The sequence below is a fragment of the Haliotis rubra genome, unplaced genomic scaffold, assembly GCF_003918875.1.
Source record: "Haliotis rubra isolate DU_JTF1 unplaced genomic scaffold, ASM391887v1 Scf716, whole genome shotgun sequence".
Classification (NCBI taxonomy): Eukaryota; Metazoa; Mollusca; class Gastropoda; order Lepetellida; family Haliotidae; genus Haliotis; species Haliotis rubra.
In genome coordinates, this window is record NW_025767431.1 from 128453 (window position 1) to 142887 (window position 14435).

At 37.8% G+C, this 14435-nt stretch overlaps 1 long non-coding RNA gene across 1 annotated transcript; it reads left to right on the forward strand.

The window, feature by feature from the left end:
- The first annotated feature begins 941 nt into the window (after positions 1 to 941).
- Positions 942 to 6055, forward strand: LOC124259266. The gene is made up of 2 exons (XR_006893799.1): positions 942 to 3101; positions 5895 to 6055. It is a non-coding gene; the product is annotated as an uncharacterized LOC124259266 (long non-coding RNA).
- The last annotated feature ends 8380 nt before the right edge of the window (positions 6056 to 14435 follow it).

Consider the following 14435-nt stretch of genomic DNA (forward strand, 5'->3'; position numbering starts at 1 on the left):
CTTGGAATCATCAGTTTTGCTCGGATAATAAACACGTGCTCGTAAAACAGAATAATAGTTATAGTACCCACATGAAGACGTGGTTAATTACATATTATTGAGACATTTAATATGAAAGTCTATGACGCGAAAGTCGAATTTTCGAATGCGACTGTGACACTTTGGAATGACGTCATATGTTTTCGCTCGCCTCATAGGCTCGCTATTTACATGGACTGAACCTCGCATTGAGCATTTGTTTCTGACAGCAGATTTTAACACCTCACTGAGGCTTTTGACAGCACTTAAACTTTCACAATTTTAAAAACAACAACTATTCTGTTCAAACTGTTTATCAAATTTGATCAAAACCTGGCCCCGATTTCTCGAAACAAACTTAAGTTTTTACTCAAATTTCAAACTGAGTTTGACAATTTGAAACAGCTGAATTTTTAACTCAACTGCATTTTTAAAATAAAAAAGCCCAAACAATTTAAGTAATCTATCTACCAAACTCAAATTGTCTACTATGTTTGAGTTTAATATTGATTTCAGTTTATTATGGGAAATGCGATTTTCTGTGTTTTCTCAAATTTGAGTAAAATCTCGAACTTAAGTCAAAACTCAGACTTAAATTTGTTTCGAGAAATTTGGGCCTGATGTTTTGTAGCTTGATTTTTAGTATTGACAAACAAGTCAGTTCAAGGGGCGGTAGGGTAGCCTACTGGTTAAAGCTTTCTCTATTCACGCCGAAGATCCGGGTTCGATTCCCCACATGGGTACAGTGTGTGGAGGCTTTTTCTGGTGTCCCCCCTGTTGGAATATTGCTAAACGCGGCGAAAAATTGTACTCACTCCGAAATGGCGTTCGAAAGTATTTCTCGAGCGAAAACATGTGACAGTACCATATAACTTTGAGATTTGTTGGGCACATGAACTTTGTATGTTAAACATTATGTATATTTGCTTGTTGTCCCCACGATGCACTATGTGTATGTATTTTTGGAAAGTGTATATTTTAGCTTGTTGCAATTCATTATATATATTTGTGTAATGTACTGGATTTTTGTTGGTACTTTTTGTACAGTTATATTGGTTTTATGAAATATGTAGACTAACGCTTAGTCTCTGAATATATATATAATTTTGACTGTAACAGATAAACCCATTTCAATTGAAAAGGAGCCCCAGGGAGACCAGAGAACCTGGGGAAATCTAGACTTGCTTTATTTAAGGCTTTAGCATTGCAGGGATGGCAAGGCTGTAGGGATAATAATGATTTCCCTATGAAATATGTCTCAATATATCTACAGATCAGTCAGAAGCTAAGTGTTCCCCATCTTTCATTCGTGTTGATATTTTCACCAAATATGAAACTCAAGTTTTAATTCATATTTTTAAAACATACACGGTATATATTTCCCATGTCCCATTACTCAGTTTTTTACTTGTCCCACGAAAACATCTTTATATCTTATGTGCTAAAAAATCACGTTAGCTTACGTTGTTTACTACCATTGAATATTTATACGTGATTAATTAGTTATATTGTATGGAGGATTTGAATTTGGGATCTTAATTACTCCACTGTTGAAAATCTGAATGAATAGGGCATGGAATATTATTCTTTCATGTGATATTCACCATTTTTCACGTCACGACGACTTTTTCTCCGTTACTGTTTCTATAAACCACGCCATTATTCTTGTACATGTTTCTATCTGTCATGAACAAGTGACTGTTCCGAAAAAGGGGTGAACGTCAAACAAATCAATGTGCTAAGTGATTATACAAATCCATGATAAAAGAGCTGCGTATTGGGTCATGTACTAGAAGGTGCTGTTCTGATAACAGGGTTTAACCATATAAGGTGTTCTTTATGATACCATGTTGACGTCCATACTGGGCATAAGATGCCATGAATCAAATCACAACCACTCCAGTGGTAAACACAACATACTTCTTTACATACTGGTGTTGCCCTTATTAAATTACCGAAGGTTAATGAAATGTCTTACTGTATGATCTGTGTATGTACTCCAGCTAGAAAGGGTAGAGTAGTATTGCAGCACCTGGGGCACACTAATCTTTAGTGCCCCTTGTACCACTGCCATGAGGTAAAACCTTGATGCATTCTTCCGATGGTGCTGCTTTTATGTTTCTACTCCGCTGACTTATATATTTATTTTTGTGGACTGTTTGTATTTACGTGTTTAAGAGTTTTACACTTGTCACAAAATAAATATAACAATGGGTGAAATGAAAACCAAATCAGTTGTGTGTGTTCGTATGCGTGCGTGTGAATATGGTGGTGTGTATGCGCTGGTGTGTGTGTGTGTGTGTGTGTGCGCGCGCGCTGTGTGTGTGTGTGTGTGTGTGTGTGTGTGTGTGTGTGTGTGTGTGTGTGTGTGTGTGTGTGTGTGTGTGAACGAGCGAGTTGGTGTGTACGTTGTACATGGATCAGGCTCATTGTGAAGGACATTATCACAAACAGTATCAAACCTCACATTGTATTTAGAGACATGAAGCTTAATGCAAACCCATTGCTAACGATGTCAGTATTTGTCACGTGGTTGCTGTATTGTTGTATGTCACGCATGTGTATTTATTAAGTTGATCCTCAAAGCACTGTGATTTAGTATCAGTATCAGTTCACATCCTCACTGGGTAGAACTGTGGATGTTGATTGTGACGAAGATGTTTGTTATCCCAAGTTCTGGGGAAGACTGGTGGTTGAAGCGCTCGCTTGTCGCTTGTTGATTCCACACAATTGTACAGAATGTGAAGTCCTATTCCTCTTGTCCCCTACCCACATATTTATTTTTTACCCTTTAGTTATAGCGTGTGATGAAGTTTTGAAAGCTGACCCCGTATGGAAGTACTGTTATTATCATATGGAAATATCCCATCAGAAAACATACCCCGGTCAGTCATACCACAACGGAACGACGCTGTTGGGAGATAGGAACCACAGCTTGAAAACATACAACTAACATTCCTTGTGTGAAAGATGATATTCCTTGTTACAACTGGGCTGTTATAAAAGTATTATTGTACTCTGTGGTACTCAATGCCCAAAAGCAAGATGCAATACCCCCTTTAAAGGGGGAGTTTTTAGGTGGGGTGTTTGTGGCTGGTTATTATTATCAGGTCTTATTAAATACATAACATGATATCCGATATGAAGTGTAAAATAAAAATTGTTACGTACTGATTACATTTGAAGTGAAACGTATTAGAACAGTACAAGGCTATGAGATAATAAAGTGTATATACTTCGTTTGTAAGCTTGTCTTTTGTCAATCATAACTGCAATCTGTTGTTTGAACTTAAGATGCCAAGGTGAAACTTAGATTTAGTAGACGTTAAATGTGCCATGACATGAAGGAGATATAGTTGACGTAAATTGTGCAATGATATAACTGAGATATAGTTGACATTAATGTGTCATGATACAACTGAGATATACATGCAGTTGGCATTAATGTGTCATGATATAACTGAGATATAGTTAGCATTAATGTGTCATGATATAACTGAGATATAGTTAACATTAATGTGTCATGATACAACTGAGATATAGTTGATATTAATGTGTCATGATACAACTGAGATATAGTTGACATTAATGTGTCATGATACAACTGAGATATACATGTAGTTGGCATTAATGTGTCATGATACAACTGAGATATAGTTAACATTAATGTGTCATGATACAACTGAGATATAGTTGATAATAATGTGTCATGATACAACTCAGATATAGTTGACATTAATGTGTCATGATACAACTCAGATATACATGTAGTTGACATTAATGTGCCATGATACAACTGAGATATACATGTAGTTGACATTAATGTGTCATGATACAACAGGAATATAGTTGGCATTAATGTGTCATGATACAACTGAGATATAGTTGACATTAATGTGTCATGATACAACTGAGATATACATGATATTAATGACATTAATACAACTGTCATGTAGTACAACTGTGTCATATACAACTGAGATATAGTTGACATTAATGTGTCATGATACAACAGAGAATATAGTTGACATTAATGTGTCATGATACAACTGAGATATAGTTGACATTAATGTGTCATGATACAACTGAGATATACATGTAGTTGGCATTAATTTGTCATGATACAACAGGGACATAAAGCTGAAAGTGGGAACCCCACAGAAGACCTGGGGGTTGAAATGGGCCACCCAGAGATCTGCATTCCTTACACAGAGGTGGACGGCCCGGGTACACACTCCACCGCACCCAAGACGCTGTGTTGAGCTGTGTAGTGTAGCTACACTGGCTATTCTGTTGTATTGTCAGAAACATCCTTGTTTTGTATCAAAATATGCCGTTAACTACACATTGGGTTTCCTTACCACAAGAGATTAGGTCACACCACCATCTCTTAATATATTCCGTGATCTGTAATTGTTTTCATGAATTTTGGATTCGCAGAGAAACGTTCAAACAATTATATATTTGTTCTATGTTTAACTTTGCAAAGTCGCATACTAATCATTTAATCATTCTAATCAATTTAATTTTATTAGCAAAAAGAGTTTGAAATGAATTTGCATAATACTCTCTATGTGAGATTAGCCCGTGAAGATCCAGTTTCGAATTGGTCTTCAGCAATCCATTCTTATCCCACAATTGGGCGGTATGGCCTGGACGGTCAGGCTCGCTGACTTGGTTGATGTACGTCATCGTGTCGCTACTGTGTTGATTGATGCTCATGATGTCAATCACTGGATTGTCTGATCCAGACTCGATTATTCTCTCACCACAATCTTATAGGCGTAACTGCAGCGTTATATTAGGTTACCTTGGAATCATCAGTTTTGCTCGGATTATAAACACGTGCTCGTAAAATACAAACAGAATAATAGTTATAATATAATACCCACATGTTGACGTGGTTAATTACATATTACTGAGACATTTAATATGAAAGTCTATGACGCGAAAGTCCGTATCGAACCCTTCCGAAGTTCCGAATGCGGCCGTGACACTTTGGAATGACGTCATATGTTTTCGCTCGCCTCATTGGCTCGCTATTTACATGGACACACCATTTTAACCCTTATTTTGTTAAAACGCTTCAACGTAACACTGGATTGTATCTTTAACAAACGCAGTATATTTGTTTGTTGTCCCCACGATGCACTATGTGTATGTATTTTTGGAAGTTGTATATTTTAGCTTGTTGCAATCCATTATTTATATTTGTGTAATGTATGGGATTTTTGTACAGTTATATTGGTTTTATGAATATATGTAGACTAACGCTTAGTCTCTGAATATATATATTTTTGACTGTAACAGATAAACCCATTTCAATTGAAAAAGGAGCCCCAGGGAGACCAGAGAACCTGGGGAAATCTAGACTTGCTTTATTTAAGGCTTTAGCATTGCAGGGAAGGCAAGGCTGTAGGATAATAATAATTTCCCTATGAAATATGTCTCAATATATCTACAGATCAGTCAGAAGCTAAGTGTTCCCCATCTTTCATTCGTGTTGATATTTTCACCAAATATGAAACTCAAGTTTTAATTCATATTTATAAAACATACACGGTATATTTTTCCCATTTCCCATTACTCAGTTTTATTCTTGTCCCACGAAAACATCTTTATATCTTATGTGTTAAAAAATCACGTTAGCTTACGTTGTTTACCACCATTGAATATTTATATGTGATTAATTAGTTACTAGTATATTGTGTGGAGGATTTGAATTTGGGATCTTAATTACTCCACCGTTGAAAATCTGAATGAATAGGGCATGGAATATTATTCTTTCATGTGATTTTTACCATTTTTCATGTCATGACGACGTTTTCTCCGTTACTGTTTCTATAAACCAAGCCATTATTCTTGTGTTAGGTGAGGTGTTTGTGGCTGGTTATTACGATCACATCTTATTAAATACCTAACATGATATCTGATATGAAGTGTAAAGTGAAATTGATACGTACTGATTACATTTGAAGTGAAATGTATAAGAACAGTTCAAGACTATGAGATAATAAAAAGTATGCTTCGTTTGCAAGCTTGTCTTTTGTCAATCATATCTGCAATCTGTTGTTTGAACTAAGATGCCAAGATGAAACTTAGATATAGTAGACGTTAAATGTGTCATGATATAAAGGAGATATAGCTGACATTAATGTGTCATGATACAACTGAGATATAGTTGACATTAATGTGTCATGATACAACTGAGATATAGTTGGCATTAATGTGTCATGATACAACTGAGATATAGTTGACATTCATGTGTCATGATACAACTGAGATATAGTTGACATTAATGTGTCATGATACAACTGAGATATAGTTGGCATTAATGTGTCATGATACAACTGAGATATAGTTGGCATTAATGTGTCATGATACAACTGATATATAGTTGGCATTAATGTGTCATGATACAACTGAGATATAGTTAATATTAATGTGTCAACTGAGATATAGTTAATATTAATGTGTCATTAATGTGTTAACATTAATGTGTCATGATACAACTGAGATATAGTTAATATTAATGTGTCATGATACAACTGAGATATAGTTAATATTAATGTGTCATGATATAACTGAGATATAGTTAACATTAATGTGTCATGATGTAACTGATATATAGTTAGACGTTACGTGTCATGATATAACTGAGATATAGTTAATATTAATGTGTCATGATATAACTGAGATATAGTTAACATTAATGTGTCATGATACAACTGAGATATAGTTAATATTAATGTGTCATGATACAACTGAGATATAGTTAACATTAATGTGTCATGATATAACTGATATATAGTTAACATTAATGTGTCATGATGTAACTGATATATAGTTTGACGTTACGTGTCATGATATAACTGGGATATAGCTGACAAATATTAGGATGTCACCATATAATTAAGGCACAGTTGACATTAAGGTGTCACGATATATTTCCAAGGCAGTTTAACACCACCATAACTATTCGATGTTGTCTACAACCACACCTCCACCACCTCCACCGCCATCAGCAGCGACACATACGCTGTCTGACATCTAAGTATGTGTGATATTTGGTTACAATCCCATATTGACTTTGGTTGTGATTCTTGGATTGTAACAACCATTCTACCACATCTAAACCGCCCCCTTCTGATATAGCTAATGTACAAGGTATTGCCAGGTATTCATTGACTCCCGCCACGGTATTGTATCTCCATGTTGAAACTGTTGGTTGTGATTCTTGGATTGTAACAACCATTCCACCACATCTAAACCTCCCTCTGATATAGCTAATGTACAAGGCATTGCCAGGTATTCATTGACTCACGCCACGGTATTGTATCTCCATGTTTAAACTGTTGGTTGTGATTCTTGGATTGTAACAACCATTCCACCACGTCTAAACTGCCTCCCTCTGATACAGCTAATGTACAAGGTATTGCCTGGTATTCATTCACTCACGCTACGGTATTGTATCTCCATGTTTAAACTCAATGGGAGTTATCGCCCAGGATCAAACGCAATAACCAAACAAATGAATTATAACTCCGGGTTTGTTTGAGAATATAATCGATAAGCTGTCTATTGTAGGATAAAGTATCGGTGATAAATACATACACTTCACTTCTTCATAAAGATAGATGACAGCGCGTTAATGAAACGTGAAACTTGATAAGTGTTTTATCAAACTCAGTTTGGTAACATATAGTCAAGCAGACAAATAGATGAATGCAAGTACATTCAATATCTGAGCTAGCGTGTTAAGGTACCTACTTATCTAAGAGTCTTAAGAGGCGACTAACGTGATCGGGCGGTCAGGCTCGCTGACTTGGTTGACACTTGTCATCGGTTCCCAATTGCGCAGATCGATGCTCATGCTGTTGATCACTGGATTGTCTGGTCCAGACCGCCGCCATATAGCTGGAAAATTCCTGATTGCGGGGGTAAAACTAAACTAACTCACTCACTCACTCACTCACTTATCTAAGAATATTCCCCATGCAACAGTCAAAGTTAAACAACATTCATTTCAAGTCGAACCTGTGTAAAACCGGTAAGAAATGAGCGATGAACTTTGTTTTTTCTAACCCGAACCTAAGTCATAATGTGAAGTAATAGGAGTAAAAAAAGAATGAGGACAATGTCATTCAGAGATAACGTGGCAAGGCGTGTCGGTTGACACTTTGACCTATAGACACACTGACACACATACCTTGTCTGTTCCGGGTCATTATGACCTTCGTGGGGTTCATACGTACACTGGCGGTGTTTGCTCAGAGCCAGAAATAGATTGGAATCATTATGTGTCTTTCAGTAATGATGTGATCCACCTGCTTCTAATCACGAGTGGAATCCATGTAGCCTAGTGGTTTAGTATTTGACATTAGTTTTCAGGTGGGGTGTCTGCGGTTATTACGATCAGATCTTATTAAATACCTAACATGATATCTGATATGAAGCGGAAAGTGAAAATGCTGCGTATTGATTGCATTTCAAGTGACACAATGAGAATGTTAGAATAGTTCGAAGCTATGAGATAATAAAGTGTATACTTGGTTTGTAAGCTTGTCTCATGTCAATCATATCTGCAATCTGTTGTTTGAACTTAATATGTTATGATATAACTGAGATATAGTTGACAAAAAGATCCTCATATCACGATATAAGACAGCGCGGGGTTTTAATGAAACGTGAAACCTGGTAAGTGTTTTTTATTATTATTTATTATTATTATTGGATATTTGTATAGCGCACATATCCGCGCACTAGTGCATGCTCAAGGCGCTGGTATTTTCCCTTCGATCATTGGATGTCAATCCCAACGGCACATCTTATTATCAATCTCAAATCCCTGGGGATTATGCAACTCTTGCTGCTACAAGGCGCACCGGGTTATTGGGGCTTTCCAATTAGTACGAGGTACCCATTCACAGCTGGGTGGACTGGGACACATAGTCACAGTACTTTGTCCAATACTGCACGTTGCTGTACCCACAACTAGGTGTTTGCACGTATTCATGTGGCCACCATCTGGTCACATACCAACGGATTCGTGGGTTCTTTGAAGTGCACAGGGTTGTGTACTGTACACTAGGGGTTGTGACAACACGGAAAGAGTCTGCACACAAAGTTGACTCCAAGGTTTTTACACATGGCTGTATGAAACGGTGTTATCAAAGGGTTTTATCAAGGTTTCCTCAAAGTGTTTTATTAAGGTTTTCTCAAAGTGTTTTATTAAGGTTTATCAAAGGGTTCGATAACATATAGTCAAACAGGCGAATAGATGAATGAAAGTAAATTCAATATCTAAGCTAGCGTGTAAAGGTGCCTACTTATCTAAGAATATTCCTCAAGTAACAATCAAATTCAAAGATATTCTTTATAAGTGTAACCTGTGTAAAACCGCGTGAGCAATGAACGATGAACTTTGCCTTTTCCAACCCGAACCTTAGTCATGAAGTAACAAAAGTAAAAATAGAAATGAGGGCATTGTCATTCCGAGATGACGTGTTAAGGCGTGTCGGTTGACACATTGACCTATAGACACACTGACTGTCTGACATACATACCTTGTCTGTTCCGTGTCGCTATGACCTTCGTGGGGTTCATCCGTACACTGGCGGTGTTTGATCAGAGCCCTAAATAGATTGGAACCATTATGTGTCATTCAGTAATGATACCGATACCGTGACATACTAACACCTGGATCGGCGTGACCTAGTAAATGCAAATGTTACCAGTGGCAGGTTAACTTAACAAATATGACAATACAGATCCTCGTTTTGAAACAATCTCATTGAAAGAACATTCTGTAAAAGTGAAAAATGTAAAAGAAAACTATTGCATGTATAAAATGAATCATGCCATAAAGCAGATTATCGAGGTAATGTGTTATCGGCTGATTAGCCCACGTTTACATACCATCTAGCTATGTGAAATAGAGATGTATCACAGATTGTAGGGGTTATCATTTTGATGAAGCCGATGAATAAGGGCGTGATGCTGAAAGATCAAGGCTTCATAATCGGTACGGTTCGAGGTTGAGGTAGGGGTAGGTGGGTGGTACTCCAGTGGTTAAAGCGTTCGCTCGTCACGCCGAAGACCCGGGTTCGGTTTCCCACATGGGTACAATGTGTGAAGCCCATTTCTGGTGTCCCCCGCCGTGATATTGCTGGAATATTGCTAAAAGCGGCGTAAAACCAAACTCACTCACCCACTCGTTCGGTAGGATGGCCAAACTTGGCCCATGTTAAATCTGAAGCTAAACATTGCCCATGTTAAATCTGAAGCCCGTTTTTATATTTTATTGATCCCCTTAACATGGGCAACGGTTTCAACTAAAATTTAAAGATCTTGAAAAGTGTATTCAGCCACGTGATTTTACAGTCAAATTGTTGTGTTGTCAATGTGTCCCTTTATCTCGTCAACATATGGCTGAAATTGACGCCACGCTAAGATTTTCACCCCTTTTCATTGAAACACTGAAACAGTCGACTTAAAGTTTCATTTATGATGCATTTAAAATGTGTTTTTTTCTTGCGTCCTTTTCATGCCACAAACACACTGTAAAATGCAAATTTCGTTGCCAGATGCACACACGCGCGCGCGCACACATACACACGCACGCACGCACACACACACACGCACGAATGCGTGCGAGATGGATGAGCGAGCGCTTGCTGGTTTACGATAAAGTCAGCAGTATTCCAGTTCCAACACAGACAGTAAAGAGTGAAACAATAGAATGTCGATATACGTCAGTGGAATGTTACAACCACTGCTTTTGATCACGAGTGGAATTCATGCAGCCTGATTCGTCTTGTGTTTCAATATCTGACACTGGAGTATATCCCTAAACGTTGTAACACACTCCGTCCTTTGTTAGATGCATATTTAATTTAAACTGGACTCACAAAAAAAGTCCAGAAACTCTCTGCACTGTGGGCACTTTCTGACAAAGGGATTTGACCAAATTAAACATGCAGTGGTTATGAATATATGCCAAGGATGAAAAAATGAAAAAAAATTCTTTCGAAAACTTTAAATTTAAACTCGCTCGCCCATGGGCAGGCCCATGGGCGAACAGTGGCCCATGGGCCGGCCCATGGGCGAGAATGTTTAATTTCGATCAGAATTCATGTTTTGGAGGTTGTAAATGAATGAGTGTATGTTTGTAAGCATCATGAAACAAATTTCAACTCATTTTGACTTAATTCGACTAATTTAGAGCGATATTAAAAATCTCGCCCATGGGCGAAAACATTTTGGCCCATGGGCGAGAATATTGACTTTTACTCAAAATATATGTTTTTCCATGTTTTGGAGGTTGTAAATGAATGAGTGTATGTTTATAAGTACCATGAAACAAAATTCAACTCATATTGACTTAATTCGACTAACTTAAAACGATATTAAAAATCTCGCCCATGGGCGAAAAATAGGTTGGCCCATGGGCGAGAATATTTACTTTACTCAAAAATACATGTTTTCCCATGTTTTGAGGTTGTAAATGAATGAGTGTATGTTTATAAGCATCATGACACAAATTTCAACTCATTTTAACTTAATTTGACTAACTTAGAGCGATATTAAAAAATCTCGCCCATGGGCGAAACACATTTTGGCCCATGGGCGAGAATATTGGCTTTTAACCAAATACATGATTTTCCATGTTTTGGAGGTTGTAAATGAATGAGTGTATGTTTATAAGTACCTTGAAACAAAATTCAACTCATATTGACTTAATTCGACTAACTTAGATGGATGTTAAAAAATCTCGCCCATGGGCGGAACACATTTTGGCCCATGGGCGAGAATATTTACTTTTACTCAAAATACATGATTTTCCATGTTTTGGAGGTTGTAAATGAATGAGTGTATGTTTATAAGTACCATGAAACAAAATTCAACTCATATTGACTTAATTCGACTAACTTAGATGGATGTTAAAAAATCTCGCCCATGGGCGAAAAACATTTTGGCCCATGGGCGAGAATATTGACTTTTACTCAAATACATGATTTTCCATGTTTTGGAGGTTGTAAATGAATGAGTGTATGTTTATAAGTATCATGAAACAAAATTCAACTCACATTGACTTAATTTGACTAACATAGAGCGATATTAAAAAATCTCGCCCATGGGCGAAAAATAGGTTGGCCCATGGGCGAGAATATTGACTTTTACTCAAAATACATGATTTTCCATGTTTTGGAGGTTGTAAATGAATGAGTGTATGTTTATAAGTATCATGAAACAAAATTCAACTCACATTGACTTAATTCGACTAACTTAGAACGATATTAAAAAATCTCGCCCATGGGCGAAAAATAGGTTGGCCCATGGGCGAGAATATTGACTTTTACTCAAAATACATGTTTTTCCATGTTTTGAAGGTTGTAAATGAATGAGTGTATGTTTATAAGCATCATGACACAAATTTCTCATTTTGACTTAATTTGACTAACTTAGAGCGATATTAAAAATCTCGCCCATGGGCGAAACACATTTTGGCCCATGGGCGAGAATATTGACTTTACTCAAAATACGTGATTTTCCATGTTTTGGAGGTTGTAAATGAATGAGTGTATGTTTATAAGTACCTTGAAACAAATTTCAACTCATTTTGACTCCATTTGACTAACTTAGAGCGATGTTAAAAAATCTCGCCCATGGGCGAAACACATTTTGGCCCATGGGCGAGAATATTGGCTTTACTAAAATACATGATTTTCCATGTTTTGGAGGTTGTAAATGAATGAGTGTATGTTTATAAGTACCATGAAACAAAATTCAACTCATATTGACTTAGTTCGACTAACTTAGATGGATGTTAAAAAATCTCGCCCATGGGCGAAAAATAGGTTGGCCCATGGGCGAGAATATTTACTTTTATTCAAAGTATATGTTTTCCATGTTTTGGAGGTTGTAAATGAATGAGTGTATGTTTATAAGTATCATGAAACAAAAGTCAACTCATATTGACTTAATTTGACTAACTTAGAGCGATATTAAAAAATCTCGCCCATGGGCGAAAAAGAGGTTGGCCCATGGGCGAGAATGTATAATTTCGATCAGAAGTCATGTTTGGGAGGTTGTAAATGAATGAGTGTATGTTTATAAGCATCATGACACAAATTTCAACTCATTTTGACTTAATTTGACTAACTTAGAGAGACATTAAAAATCTGGATTATTTACGGTAACATGGATTAGCTAATAGCGAATTGCCGGGAGACCCACTTTCACACGATCACTCAACCATACCCATTGCCGGTTGAGCCAAACCATTTTCAACTCTTGTTCTCTTAAAAAGTGGCTTTCCCGGACTATAGCTATCAGCACACCCCAATCCGACCATCTGTCATTAATTACCTGTCATGAGCTATCAGTTGTATTGAAAGCTCTCGCCTATTGTTTCATTACTTAATTGTTTCACGGATTGGTATGTAGTCACTCCAAATTCACCCATATGTGCGTGACTGTCCTCTCCGACGTCCGCGCCCACCTCTCAACCTAGCAATCTCGATCCACTTTCTGCTCACTATCAAGCCATCTACAACTTCACCTCTCTCTCCAACCACCTGTCTTCTCAGAGGTCCGCGCGCCTCTATATTCCTTCATTTTTTCACATCAACTCTACCTCCCAACAACTACTGTCTCCTCCGAGGTCCGCGCGCCTACAGCCACCACCGACCCCCGCCGCCTCTCAAGTACCATCCATAACAAACTCCACGGTCAAGGCCGCCCATAGCCCCTCAATTACTACACTCGCTCAGCCTGCCTTGCCCCCCTCAATGCTCCCATACCACCCCTTCACCCCACCCACCCTAGAAGGACTTACAAGGTCCTTTCATACGTTGGCGACTGTGCACAAATTTAGCCATCACTTAAAAACACAAGTATCCTACTATTATAAACCTGGTGTATCTAAATTTACTTCAAATGTTTTTAGACATACGTACCCTCTCAAGAAGACAAAACTGTGAAACCCGTAAAGGTCCGGGTCAGAATTGGCCTTCAGTAACCCATGCTTATCGTAAAAGGTGACTACCGGGATCGGGTGGTCAGGCTCGCTGGCTTGATTGACACATGTCATCGGTTCCCGATTGCGCCGAACCCGTGAAGATCCGGGTTAGAATTGATCTTCAGTAACCCATGCTTATCGTAAGAGGCGACTAACGGGATCGGGTGGTCAGGCTCGCTGGCTTGGTTGACACATGTCATCGGTTCCCAATTGCGCTGATCGATGTTCATGCTGTTGATCACTGGATTGTCTGGTCCAGGCTCGATTATTTACAGACCGCTGCCATATAGTTGGAATATTGCTGAGTGTGGCGTAAAACTAAACTGACTCATCCAACTGCTTAGATCGATGCTCAATTTGTTGATCACTGGATCGTCTGGTATAGACTCGATTA